Genomic DNA, 15,439 nt, shown 5'->3' with positions numbered 1-15,439 from the left:
CGCCCACTAAAAAAAAACCCGAAAAATCATGAACGTCGGACGATTGCTCCCACACCGAAAGTGCCAGCCAGTCAAGCTCCTGCTGCTCCTCAGCGGCCATTGGCAGCGCATCTACAGCACCACAGACATCGGGGCTCCGGGCTTTCCCTCACGAACAGGGCTTCGACGTTTACCACCAGCTGCACCTGGTCGCCCACTCCAGAAAAACCCGAAAAATCACGAATGTTGGACGATTGCTCCCACACCGAAAGTGCCAGCCAGTCAAGCTCTTGCAGCTCCTCCCCAGCCATTGGCAGCGCATCTACAGCACCACAGACATCGGGGCTCCGGGCTTTCCCTGACGAACAGGGCTTCGACGTTTACCACCACCTGCACCTGGGCGCCCATTGGAAAAAAACCCCGAAAAATCACGAACGTCGGACGATTGCTCCCACATCGAAAGTGCCAGCCAGTCAAGCTCTTGCTGCTCATCACCGGCCATTGGTAGCCCATCTACAGCACCACAGACATCGGGGCTCCGGGCTTTCCCTGACGAACAGGGATTCGACGTTTACCACCAGCTGCACCTGGGCGCCCACTCCAAAAAAACCCGAAAAATCACGAACGTCTGACGATTGCTGCCACACAAAAAGTGTCAGCCAGTCAAGCTCCTGCTGCTCCTCAGCGGCCATTGGCAGCGCATCTACAGCACCACAGACATCGGGGCTCCGGGCTTTCCCTGACGAACAGGGCTTCGACGTTTACCACCAGCTGCACCTGGGGGGCCCACTGAAAAAAACCCCGGAAAATCATGAACGTCGGACGATTGCTGCCACACCGAAAGTGCCAGACAGTCAAGCTCTTGCTGCTCCTCACCGGCCATTGGCAGCGCATCTACAGCACCACAGACATCGGGGCTCCGGGCTTTCCCTCACGAACAGGGCTTCGACGTTTACCACCACCTGCACCTGGGCGCCCATTGGAAAAAAAACCAAGAAAAATCACGAACGTTGGACGATTGCTCCCACACCTTAAATGCCAGGAATTCAAGCTCTTGCTGCTCCTCACCGGCCATTGGCAGCGCATCTACAGCACCACAGACATCGGGGCTCCGGGCTTTCCCTGACGAACAGGGCTTCGACATTTACCACCACCTGCACCTGGGCGCCCACTCCAAAAAAACCCCGAAAAATCACGAACGTCGGACGATTGCTCCCACACCGAAAATGCCAGCCAGTCAAGCTCTTGCTGCTCCTCACCGATCATTGGCAGCACATCTACAGCACCAGAGACATCGGGGCTCCGGGCTTTCCCTGTCGAACAGGGCTTCGACGTTTACCACCAGCTGCGCCTGGGCGCCCACTCCAAAAAAACTCCGAAAAATCACGAAGATCGGACGATTGCTCCCACACCGAAAGTGCCAGCCAGTCAAGCTCTTGCTGCTCCTCCCCGGCCATTGGCAGCCCATCTACAGCACCACAGACATCGGGGCTCCGGGCTTTCCCTGACGAACAGGGCTTCGACGTTTACCACCACCTGCACCTGGGCGCCCATTGGAAAAAAACCCAAGAAAAGTCACGAACGTTGGACGATTGCTCCAACACCGAAAGTGCCAGCCAGTCAAGCTCTTCCTGCTCATCACCGGCCATTGGCAGCGCATCTACAGCACCACAGACACTAGGGCTCCGGGCTTTCCCTGACGAACAGGGTTTCGACGTTTACCACCAGCTGCACCTGGGCGCCCACTGAAAAAAACCCTGAAAAATCATGAACGTTGGACGATTGCTCCGACAGCGAAAATGCCAGCCAGTCAAGCTCTTGCTGCTCCTCACCGGCCATTGGCAGCGCATCTACAGCACCACAGACATCGGGGCTCCGGGCTTTCCCTGTCGAACAGGGCTTCGACGTTTACCACCATCTGCACCTGGTCGCCCACGCCAAAAAAACCCGAAAAATCACGAACGTCGGACGATTGCTCCCACAAAAAAAGTGCCAGCCAGTCAAGCTCTTGCTGCTCCTCCCCGGCCATTGGCAGCGCATCTACAGCACCACAGACATCGGGGCTCCGGGCTTTCCCTGACGAACAGGGCTTCGACGTTTACCACCATCTGCACCTGGTCGCCCACGCCAAAAAAACCCGAAAAATCACGAACGTCGGACGATTGCTCCCACAAAAAAAGTGCCAGCCAGTCAAGCTCTTGCTGCTCCTCCCCGGCCATTGGCAGCGCATCTACAGCACCACAGACATCGGGGCTCCGGGCTTTCCCTGACGAACAGGGCTTCGACGTTTACCACCAGCTGCAACTGGGCGCCCAATGGAAAAAAAAACCAAGAAAATCACGAACGTTGGACGATTGCTCCCACACCGAAAGTGCCAGCAACTCAAGCTCTTGCTCCTCATCACCGGCCACTGGCAGCGCATCTACAGCACCACAGACACTGGGGCTCCGGGCTTTCCCTGACGAACAGGAATTCGACGTTTACCATTAGCTGCACCTGGGCGCCCACTCCAAAAAAACCCCGAAAAATCACGAATGTCGGACGATTGCTCCCACACCGAAAGTGCCAGCCAGTCAAGCTCTTGCTGCTCCTCAGCGGCCATTGGCAGCGCATCTACAGCGCCACAGACATCGGGGCACTGGGCTTTCCCTGACGAACAGTGCTTCGACATTTACCACCAGCTGCGCCTGAGCGCTCACTAAAAAAAAACCCGAAAAATCACGAACGTCGGACGATTGCTCCCACACCGAAAGTGCCAGCCAGTCAAGCACTTGCTGCTCCTCAGCGGCCATTGGCAGCGCATCTACAGCACCACAGACATCGGGGCTCCGGGCTTTCCCTGACGAACAGGGCTTCGACGTTTACCACCAGCTGCACCTGGTCGCCCACTCCAAAAAATCCCGAAAAATCACGAACGTCGGTCGATTGCTCCCACTCCGAAAGTGCAAGCCAGTCAAGCTCCTGCTGCTCCTCACCGGCCGTTGGCAGCGCATCTACAGCACCACAGACATCGGGGCTCCGGGCTTTTCCTGACGAACAGGGCTTCGACGTTTACCACCAGCTGCACCTGGGCGCCCACTCCAAAAAAACCCCGAAAAATCACGAAGATCGGACGATTGCTCCCACACCGAAAGTGCCAGCCAGTCAAGCTCTTGCTGCTGCTCCCCGGCCATTGGCAGTGCATCTACAGCACCACAGACATCGGGGCTCCGGGCTTTCCCTGACGAACAGGGCTTCGACCTTTACCACCACCTGCACCTGGGCGCCCATTGGAAAAAAACCCAAGAAAAATCACGAACGTTGGACGATTGCTCCCACACCGAAAGTGCCAGCAACTCAAGCTCTTGCTACTCCTCACCGGCCATTGGCAGCGCATCTACAGCACCACAGACATCGGGGCTCCGGGCTTTCCCTCACGAACAGGGCTTCGACGTTTACCACCATCTGCACCTGGTAGCCCACGCCAAAAAAACCCGAAAAATCAAGAACGTCGGACGATTGCTGCCACACAAAAAGTGTCAGCAACTCAAGCTCTTGCTACTTCTCACCGGCCATTGGCAGCGCATCTACAGCACCACAGACATCGGGGCTCCGGGCTTTCCCTGACGAACAGGGCTTCGACGTTTACCACCAGCTGCGTCTGGGCGCCCACTAAAAAAAACCCCAAAAAATCACGAACGTCGGACGATTGCTCCCACACAAAAAGTGCCAGCCAGTCAAGCTCTTGCTGCTCATCACCGGCCATTGGCAGCGCATCTACAGCACCACAGACATCGGGGCTCCGGGCTTTCCCTGACGAACAGGGCTTCGACGTTTACCACCAGCTGCACCTGGTCGCCCACTCCAAAAAAACCTGAAAAATCACGAACGTCTGACGATTGCTGCCACACAAGAAGTGTCAGCCAGTCAAGCTCCTGCTGCTCCTCAGCGGCCATTGGCAGCGCATCTACAGCACCACAGACATCGGGGCTCCGGGCTTTCCCTGACGAACAGGGCTTCGACGTTAACCACCACCTGCACCTGGGCGCCCATTGGAAAAAAAAACAAGAAAAATCACGAACGTTGGAGGATTGCTCCCACACCTTAAATGCCAGGAATTCAAGCTCTTGCTGCTCCTCACCGGCCATTGGCAGCGCATCTACAGCACCACAGACATCGGGGCTCCGGGCTTTCCCTGACGAACAGGGCTTCGACATTTACCACCAGCTGCACCTGGGCGCCCACTCCAAAAAAACCCGAAAAATCACGAACGTCGGACGATTGCTCCCACACAAGAAGTGCCAGCCAGTCAAGCTCCTGCTGCTCCTCAGCGGCCATTGGCAGCGCATCTACAGCACCACAGACATCGGGGCTCCGGGCTTTCCCTGACGAACAGGGCTTCGACGTTTACCACCAGCTGCGTCTGGGCGCCCACTCCAAAAAAACCCGAAAAATCACGAACGTCGGACGATAGCTCCCACACAAAAAGTGCCAGCCAGTCAAGCTCTTGCTGCTCCTCACCGGCCATTGGCAGCGCATCTACAGCACCACAGACATCGGGGCTCCGGGCTTTCCCTCACGAACAGGGCTTCGACGTTTACCACCAGCTGCACCTGGGCACCCATTCCAAAAAAACCCGAAAAATCAGGAACATCGGACGATTGCTCCCACACCGAAAGTGCCAGCCAGTCAAGCTCCTGCTGCTCCTCACCGGCCATTGGCAGCGCATCTACAGCACCACAGACATCGGGGCTCCGGGCTTTCCCTGACGAACAGGGCTTCGACGTTTACCACCACCTGCACCTGGGCGCCCATTGGAAAAAAACCCAAGAAAAATCACAAACGTCGGACGATTGCTCCCACACCGAAAGTGCCAGCCAGTCAAGCTCTTGCTGCTCATCACCGGCCATTGGCAGCCCATCTACAGCACCACAGACATCGGGGCTCCGGGCTTGCCCTGACGAACAGGGCTTCGACGTTTACCACCAGCTGCACCTGGGCGCCCACTCCAAAAATCCCCGAAAAATCACGAACGTCGGACGATTGCTCCCACACAAAAAGTGCCAGCCAGTCAAGCCATTGCTGCTCCTCCCCGGCCATTGGCAGCGCATCTACAGCACCACAGGCATCGGGGCTCCGGTCTTTCCCTGACGAACAGGGCTTCGACGTTTACCACCAGCTGCGCCTGGGCGCCCACTAAAAAAAAACCCGAAAAATCATGAACGTCGGACGATTGCTCCCACACCGAAAGTGCCAGCCAGTCAAGCTCCTGCTGCTCCTCAGCGGCCATTGGCAGCGCATCTACAGCACCACAGACATCGGGGCTCCGGGCTTTCCCTCACGAACAGGGCTTCGACGTTTACCACCAGCTGCACCTGGTCGCCCACTCCAGAAAAACCCGAAAAATCACGAATGTTGGACGATTGCTCCCACACCGAAAGTGCCAGCCAGTCAAGCTCTTGCAGCTCCTCCCCAGCCATTGGCAGCGCATCTACAGCACCACAGACATCGGGGCTCCGGGCTTTCCCTGACGAACAGGGCTTCGACGTTTACCACCACCTGCACCTGGGCGCCCATTGGAAAAAAACCCCGAAAAATCACGAACGTCGGACGATTGCTCCCACATCGAAAGTGCCAGCCAGTCAAGCTCTTGCTGCTCATCACCGGCCATTGGTAGCCCATCTACAGCACCACAGACATCGGGGCTCCGGGCTTTCCCTGACGAACAGGGATTCGACGTTTACCACCAGCTGCACCTGGGCGCCCACTCCAAAAAAACCCGAAAAATCACGAACGTCTGACGATTGCTGCCACACAAAAAGTGTCAGCCAGTCAAGCTCCTGCTGCTCCTCAGCGGCCATTGGCAGCGCATCTACAGCACCACAGACATCGGGGCTCCGGGCTTTCCCTGACGAACAGGGCTTCGACGTTTACCACCAGCTGCACCTGGGGGGCCCACTGAAAAAAACCCCGGAAAATCATGAACGTCGGACGATTGCTGCCACACCGAAAGTGCCAGACAGTCAAGCTCTTGCTGCTCCTCACCGGCCATTGGCAGCGCATCTACAGCACCACAGACATCGGGGCTCCGGGCTTTCCCTCACGAACAGGGCTTCGACGTTTACCACCACCTGCACCTGGGCGCCCATTGGAAAAAAAACCAAGAAAAATCACGAACGTTGGACGATTGCTCCCACACCTTAAATGCCAGGAATTCAAGCTCTTGCTGCTCCTCACCGGCCATTGGCAGCGCATCTACAGCACCACAGACATCGGGGCTCCGGGCTTTCCCTGACGAACAGGGCTTCGACATTTACCACCACCTGCACCTGGGCGCCCACTCCAAAAAAACCCCGAAAAATCACGAACGTCGGACGATTGCTCCCACACCGAAAATGCCAGCCAGTCAAGCTCTTGCTGCTCCTCACCGATCATTGGCAGCACATCTACAGCACCAGAGACATCGGGGCTCCGGGCTTTCCCTGTCGAACAGGGCTTCGACGTTTACCACCAGCTGCGCCTGGGCGCCCACTCCAAAAAAACTCCGAAAAATCACGAAGATCGGACGATTGCTCCCACACCGAAAGTGCCAGCCAGTCAAGCTCTTGCTGCTCCTCCCCGGCCATTGGCAGCGCATCTACAGCACCACAGACATCGGGGCTCCGGGCTTTCCCTGACGAACAGGGCTTCGACGTTTACCACCACCTGCACCTGGGCGCCCATTGGAAAAAAACCCAAGAAAAGTCACGAACGTTGGACGATTGCTCCAACACCGAAAGTGCCAGCCAGTCAAGCTCTTCCTGCTCATCACCGGCCATTGGCAGCGCATCTACAGCACCACAGACACTAGGGCTCCGGGCTTTCCCTGACGAACAGGGTTTCGACGTTTACCACCAGCTGCACCTGGGCGCCCACTGAAAAAAACCCTGAAAAATCATGAACGTTGGACGATTGCTCCGACAGCGAAAATGCCAGCCAGTCAAGCTCTTGCTGCTCCTCACCGGCCATTGGCAGCGCATCTACAGCACCACAGACATCGGGGCTCCGGGCTTTCCCTGACGAACAGGGCTTCGACGTTTACCACCAGCTGCACCTGGTCGCCCACTCCAGAAAAACCCGAAAAATCACGAACGTCGGACGATTGCTCCCACTCCGAAAGTGCCCGCCAGTCAAGCTCTTGCTGCGCCTCCCCAGCCATTGGCAGCGCATCTACAACACCACAGACATCGGGGCTCCGGGCTTTCCCTGACGAACAGGGCTTCGACGTTTACCACCAGCTGCGCCTGGGCGCCCACTAAAAAAAACCCCGAAAAACCATGAACGTCGGACGATTGCTCCCACACCGAAAGTGCCAGCCAGTCAAGCTCTTGCTGCTCCTCACCGGCCATTGGCAGCGCATCTACAGCACCACAGACATCGGGGCTCCGGTCTTTCCCTGACGAACAGGGCTTCGACGTTTAACACCACCTGCACCTGGGCGCCCATTGGAAAAAAACCCAAGAAAAATCACAAACGTTGGACGATCGCTCCCACACCGAAAGTGTCAGCCAGTCAAGCTCCTGCTGCTCCTCAGCGGCCATTGGCAGCGCATCTACAGCACCACAGACATCGGGGCTCCGGGCTTTCCCTGACGAACAGGGCTTCGACGTTTACCACCAGCTGCACCTGGGCGCCCATTCCAAAAAAACCCCGAAAAATCACGAAGATCGGACGATTGCTCCCACACAAAAAGTGCCAGCCAGTCAAGCTCTTGCTGCTCATCACCGGCCATTGGCAGCGCATCTACAGCACCACAGACATCGGGGCTCCGGGCTTTCCCTGACGAACAGGGCTTCGACGTTTACCACCAGCTGCACCTGGTCGCCCACTCCAAAAAAACCTGAAAAATCACGAACGTCTGACGATTGCTGCCACACAAGAAGTGTCAGCCAGTCAAGCTCCTGCTGCTCCTCAGCGGCCATTGGCAGCGCATCTACAGCACCACAGACATCGGGGCTCCGGGCTTTCCCTGACGAACAGGGCTTCGACGTTAACCACCACCTGCACCTGGGCGCCCATTGGAAAAAAAAACAAGAAAAATCACGAACGTTGGAGGATTGCTCCCACACCTTAAATGCCAGGAATTCAAGCTCTTGCTGCTCCTCACCGGCCATTGGCAGCGCATCTACAGCACCACAGACATCGGGGCTCCGGGCTTTCCCTGACGAACAGGGCTTCGACATTTACCACCAGCTGCACCTGGGCGCCCACTCCAAAAAAACCCGAAAAATCACGAACGTCGGACGATTGCTCCCACACAAGAAGTGCCAGCCAGTCAAGCTCCTGCTGCTCCTCAGCGGCCATTGGCAGCGCATCTACAGCACCACAGACATCGGAGCTCCGGGCTTTCCCTGACGAACAGGGCTTCGACGTTTACCACCAGCTGCGTCTGGGCGCCCACTCCAAAAAAACCCGAAAAATCACGAACGTCGGACGATAGCTCCCACACAAAAAGTGCCAGCCAGTCAAGCTCTTGCTGCTCCTCACCGGCCATTGGCAGCGCATCTACAGCACCACAGACATCGGGGCTCCGGGCTTTCCCTCACGAACAGGGCTTCGACGTTTACCACCAGCTGCACCTGGGCACCCATTCCAAAAAAACCCGAAAAATCACGAACGTCGGACGATTGCTCCCACACAAAAAGTGCCAGCCAGTCAAGCTCCTGCTGCTCCTCACCGGCCATTGGCAGCGCATCTACAGCACCACAGACATCGGGGCTCCGGGCTTTCCCTGACGAACAGGGCTTCGACGTTTACCACCACCTGCACCTGGGCGCCCATTGGAAAAAAACCCAAGAAAAATCACAAACGTCGGACGATTGCTCCCACACCGAAAGTGCCAGCCAGTCAAGCTCTTGCTGCTCATCACCGGCCATTGGCAGCCCATCTACAGCACCACAGACATCGGGGCTCCGGGCTTGCCCTGACGAACAGGGCTTCGACGTTTACCACCAGCTGCACCTGGGCGCCCACTCCAAAAATCCCCGAAAAATCACGAACGTCGGACGATTGCTCCCACACAAAAAGTGCCAGCCAGTCAAGCCATTGCTGCTCCTCCCCGGCCATTGGCAGCGCATCTACAGCACCACAGGCATCGGGGCTCCGGTCTTTCCCTGACGAACAGGGCTTCGACGTTTACCACCAGCTGCGCCTGGGCGCCCACTAAAAAAAACCCCGAAAAATCATGAACGTCGGACGATTGCTCCCACACCGAAAGTGCCAGCCAGTCAAGCTCCTGCTGCTCCTCAGCGGCCATTGGCAGCGCATCTACAGCACCACAGACATCGGGGCTCCGGGCTTTCCCTCACGAACAGGGCTTCGACGTTTACCACCAGCTGCACCTGGTCGCCCACTCCAGAAAAACCCGAAAAATCACGAATGTTGGACGATTGCTCCCACACCGAAAGTGCCAGCCAGTCAAGCTCTTGCAGCTCCTCCCCAGCCATTGGCAGCGCATCTACAGCACCACAGACATCGGGGCTCCGGGCTTTCCCTGACGAACAGGGCTTCGACGTTTACCACCACCTGCACCTGGGCGCCCATTGGAAAAAAACCCCGAAAAATCACGAACGTCGGACGATTGCTCCCACATCGAAAGTGCCAGCCAGTCAAGCTCTTGCTGCTCATCACCGGCCATTGGTAGCCCATCTACAGCACCACAGACATCGGGGCTCCGGGCTTTCCCTGACGAACAGGGATTCGACGTTTACCACCAGCTGCACCTGGGCGCCCACTCCAAAAAAACCCGAAAAATCACGAACGTCTGACGATTGCTGCCACACAAAAAGTGTCAGCCAGTCAAGCTCCTGCTGCTCCTCAGCGGCCATTGGCAGCGCATCTACAGCACCACAGACATCGGGGCTCCGGGCTTTCCCTGACGAACAGGGCTTCGACGTTTACCACCAGCTGCACCTGGGGGGCCCACTGAAAAAAACCCCGAAAAATCATGAACGTCGGACGATTGCTGCCACACCGAAAGTGCCAGACAGTCAAGCTCTTGCTGCTCCTCACCGGCCATTGGCAGCGCATCTACAGCACCACAGACATCGGGGCTCCGGGCTTTCCCTGACGAACAGGGCTTCGACATTTACCACCACCTGCACCTGGGCGCCCACTCCAAAAAAACCCCGAAAAATCACGAACGTCGGACGATTGCTCCCACACCGAAAATGCCAGCCAGTCAAGCTCTTGCTGCTCCTCACCGATCATTGGCAGCACATCTACAGCACCAGAGACATCGGGGCTCCAGGCTTTCCCTGTCGAACAGGGCTTCGACGTTTACCACCAGCTGCGCCTGGGCGCCCACTCCAAAAAAACTCCGAAAAATCACGAAGATCGGACGATTGCTCCCACACCGAAAGTGCCAGCCAGTCAAGCTCTTGCTGCTCCTCCCCGGCCATTGGCAGCGCATCTACAGCACCACAGACATCGGGGCTCCGGGCTTTCCCTGACGAACAGGGCTTCGACGTTTACCACCACCTGCACCTGGGCGCCCATTGGAAAAAAACCCAAGAAAAATCACGAACGTTGGACGATTGCTCCAACACCGAAAGTGCCAGCCAGTCAAGCTCTTCCTGCTCATCACCGGCCATTGGCAGCGCATCTACAGCACCACAGACACTAGGGCTCCGGGCTTTCCCTGACGAACAGGGTTTCGACGTTTACCACCAGCTGCACCTGGGCGCCCACTGAAAAAAACCCTGAAAAATCATGAACGTTGGACGATTGCTCCCACAGCGAAAATGCCAGCCAGTCAAGCTCTTGCTGCTCCTCACCGGCCATTGGCAGCGCATCTACAGCACCACAGACATCGGGGCTCCGGGCTTTCCCTGACGAACAGGGCTTCGACGTTTACCACCAGCTGCACCTGGTCGCCCACTCCAGAAAAACCCGAAAAATCACGAACGTCGGACGATTGCTCCCACTCCGAAAGTGCCCGCCAGTCAAGCTCTTGCTGCGCCTCCCCAGCCATTGGCAGCGCATCTACAACACCACAGACATCGGGGCTCCGGGCTTTCCCTGACGAACAGGGCTTCGACGTTTACCACCAGCTGCGCCTGGGCGCCCACTAAAAAAAACCCCGAAAAACCATGAACGTCGGACGATTGCTCCCACACCGAAAGTGCCAGCCAGTCAAGCTCTTGCTGCTCCTCACCGGCCATTGGCAGCGCATCTACAGCACCACAGACATCGGGGCTCCGGTCTTTCCCTGACGAACAGGGCTTCGACGTTTACCACCACCTGCACCTGGGCGCCCATTGGAAAAAAACCCAAGAAAAATCACAAACGTTAGACGATCGCTCTCACACCGAAAGTGTCAGCCAGTCAAGCTCCTGCTGCTCCTCAGCGGCCATTGGCAGCGCATCTACAGCACCACAGACATCGGGGCTCCGGGCTTTCCCTGACGAACAGGGCTTCGACGTTTACCACCAGCTGCACCTGGGCGCCCATTCCAAAAAAACCCCGAAAAATCACGAACATCGGATGATTGCTCCCACACCGAAAGTGCCAGCCAGTCAAGCTCTTGCTGCTCCTCCCCGGCCATTGGCAGCGCATCTACAGCACCACAGACATCGGGGCTCCGGGCTTTCCCTGACGAACAGGGCTTCGACGTTTACCACCAGCTGCACCTGGGGGGCCCACTGAAAAAACCCCAAAAAATCATGAACGTTGGACGATTGCTCCCACACCGAAAGTGCCAGCCAGTCAAGCTCCTGCTGCTCCTCAGCGGCCATTGGCAGCGCATCTACAGCACCACAGACATCGGGGCTCCGGGCTTTCCCTGACGAACAGGGCTTTGACATTTACCGCCAGCTGCACCTGGGCACCCACTCCAAAAAAACCCGAAAAATCACGAACGTCGGACGATTGCTCCCACACCGAAAATGCCAGCCAGTCAAGCTCTTGCTGCTCCTCAGCGGCCATTGGCAGCGCATCTACAGCGCCACAGACATCGGGGCACTGGGCTTTCCCTGACGAACAGTGCTTCGACATTTACCACCAGCTGCGCCTGAGCGCTCACTAAAAAAAAAACCCGAAAAATCACGAACGTCGGACGACTGCTCCCACACCGAAAGTGCCAGCCAGTCAAGCTCTTGCTACTCCTCACCGGCCATTGGCAGCGCATCTACAGCACCACAGACATCGGGGCTCCGGTCTTTCCCTGACGAACAGGGCTTCGACGTTTACCACCAGCTGCACCTGGGCGCCCACTCCAAAAAAACCCGAAAAATCACGAACGTCGGACGATTGCTCCCACAAAAAAAGTGCCAGCCAGTCAAGCTCCTGCTGCTCCTCACCGGCCATTGGCAGCGCATCTACAGCACCACAGACATCGGGGCTCCAGGCTTTCCCTGACGAACAGGGCTTCGACGTTTACCACCAGCTGCACCTGGGCACCCACTCCAAAAAAACCCGAAAAATCACGAATGTTGGACGATTGCTCCCACACAAAAAGTGCCAGCCAGTCAAGCTCTTGCTGCTCCTCCCCGGCCATTGGCAGCGCATCTACAGCACCACAGACATCGGGGCTCCGGGCTTTCCCTGACGAACAGGGCTTCGACGTTTACCACCACCTGCACCTGGGCGCCCATTGGAAAAAAACCCAAGAAAAATCACGAGCGTTGGACGATTGCTCCCACACCGAAAGTGCCAGCCAGTCAAGCTCTTGCTGCTCATCACCGGCCATTGGTAGCCCATCTACAGCACCACAGACATCGGGGCTCCGGGCTTTCCCTGACGAACAGGGCTTCGACATTTACCACCAGCTGCGCCTGAGCGCTCACTAAAAAAAAAACCCGAAAAATCACGAACGTCGGACGATTGCTCCCACACTGAAAGTGCCAGCCAGTCAAGCTCTTGCTACTCCTCACCGGCCATTGGCAGCGCATCTACAGCACCACAGACATCGGGGCTCCGGTCTTTCCCTGACGAACAGGGCTTCGACGTTTACCACCATCTGCACCTGGTCGCCCACGCCAAAAAAACCCGAAAAATCACGAACGTCGGACGATTGCTCCCACAAAAAAAGTGCCAGCCAGTCAAGCTCCTGCTGCTCCTCACCGGCCATTGGCAGCGCATCTACAGCACCACAGACATCGGGGCTCCGGGCTTTCCCTGATGAACAGGGCTTCGACGTTTACCACCAGCTGCACCTGGGCACCCACTCCAAAAAAACCCGAAAAATCACGAACGTTGGACGATTGCTCCCACACAAAAAGTGCCAGCCAGTCAAGCTCCTGCTGCTCCTCACCGGCCATTGGCAGCGCATCTACAGCACCACAGACATCGGGGCTCCGGGCTTTCCCTGACGAACAGGGCTTTGACGTTTACCAGCAGCTGCACCTGGGCGCCCACGCCAAAAAAACCCGAAAAATCACGAACGTCGGACGATTGCTCCCACACCGAAAGTGCCAGCCAGTCAAGCTCTTGCTGGTTTTCACTGGCCATTGGCAGCGCATCTACAGCACCACAGACATCGGGGCTCCGGGCTTTCCCTGACGAACAGGGCTTCGACGTTTACCACCAGCTGCACCTGGGCGCCCACTCCAAAAAAACCCCGAAAAATCACGAACGTCGGACGATTGCTCCCACACCGAAAATGCCAGCCAGTCAAGCTCTTGCTGCTCCTCAGCGGCCATTGGCAGCGCATCTACAGCACCACAGACATCGGGGCTCCGGGCTTTCCCTGACGAACAGGGCTTCGACGTTTACCACCAGCTGCACCTGGGCGCCCACTCCAAAAAAACCCGGAAAAATCACGAACGTTGGATGATTGCTCCCACACCGAAAGTGCCAGCCAGTCAAGCTCTTGCTGCTCCTCACCGGCCATTGGCAGCGCATCTACAGCACCACAGACATAGGGGCTCCGGGCTTTCCGTGACGAACAGGGCTTCGACGTTTACCACCAGCTGCACCTGGGGGGCCCACTGAAAAATACCCTGAAAAATCATGAACGTCGGACGATAGCTCCCACACCAAAAGTGCCAGCCAGTCAAGCTCTTGCTGCTCATCACCGATCATTGGCAGCGCATCTACAGCACCACAGACATCGGGGCTCCGGGCTTTGCCTGACGAACAGGGCTTCGACGTTTACCACCACCTGCACCTGGGCGCCCACTCCAAAAAAACTCCGAAAAATCACGAACGTTGGACGATTGCTCCCACACCGAAAATGCAAGCAACTCAAGTCCTTGCTGCTCATCACCGGCCATTGGCAGCCCATCTACAGCACCACAGACATCGGGGCTCCGGGCTTTCCCTGACGAACAGGGCTTTGACGTTTACCACCAGCTGCACCTGGGGGCCCCACTGAAAAAAACCCTGAAAAATCATGAACGTCGGACGATTGCTCCCACACCGAAAGTGCCAGCCAGTCAAGCTCTTGCTGCTCCTCACCGGCCATTGGCAGCGCATCTACAGCACCACAGACATCGGGGCTCCGGGCTTTCCCTGACGAACAGGGCTTCGACGTTTACCACCAGCTGCACCTGGGGGGCCCACTGAAAAAAACCCCGAAAAATCAGGAACGTCGGACGATTGCTTCCACACCGAAAGTGTCATCCAGTCAAGCTCTTCCTGCTCATCACCGGCCATTGGCAGCGCATCTACAGCACCACAGACACTGGGGCTCCGGGCTTTCCCTGACGAACAGGGTTTCGACGTTTACCACCAGCTGCACCTGGGCGCCCAATCCAAAAAAACCCGAAAAATCACGAACGTTGGACGATTGCTCCCACACCGAAAGTGCCAGCCAGTCAAGCTCCTGCTGCACCTCCCCGGCCATTGTCAGCGCATCTACAGCACCACAGACATCGGGGCTCCGGGCTTTCCCTGACGAACAGGGCTTCGACGTTTACCACCAGCTGCACCTGGGCGCCCACTGAAAAAAACCCTGAAAAATCATGAACGTTGGACGATTGCTCCCACACCGAAAGTGCCAGCCAGTCAAGCTCTTGCTGCTCCTCACCGGCCATTGGCAGCGCATCTACAGCACCACAGACATCGGGGCTCCGGGCTTTCCCTGATGAACAGGGCTTCGACGTTTACCACCAGCTGCACCTGGGCGCCCACTCCAAAAAAACCCGAAAAATCACGAACGTCGGACGATTGCTCCCACACCGAACGTGCCAGCCAGTCAAGCTCCTGCTGCTCCTCAGCGGCCATTGGCAGCACATCTACAGCACCACAGACATCGGGGCTCCGGGCTTTCCCTGACGAACAGGGCTTCGACGTTTACCACCACCTGCACCTGGTCGCACACTCCAAAAAAACCCGAAAAATCACGAACGTCGGACGATTGCTCCCACACAAAAAGTGCCAGCCAGTCAAGCTCCTGCTGCTCCTCAGCGGCCATTGGCAGCGCATCTACAGCACCACAGACATCGGGGCTCCGGGCTTTCCCTGACGAACAGGGCTTCGACGTTTACCACCACCTGCACCT

This window comes from Chlamydotis macqueenii, chromosome W (genome assembly GCF_036417535.1).
Source record: "Chlamydotis macqueenii isolate bChlMac1 chromosome W, bChlMac1.mat, whole genome shotgun sequence".
Classification (NCBI taxonomy): Eukaryota; Metazoa; Chordata; class Aves; order Otidiformes; family Otididae; genus Chlamydotis; species Chlamydotis macqueenii.
Note: the sequence above shows the minus strand (reverse complement) of the source record.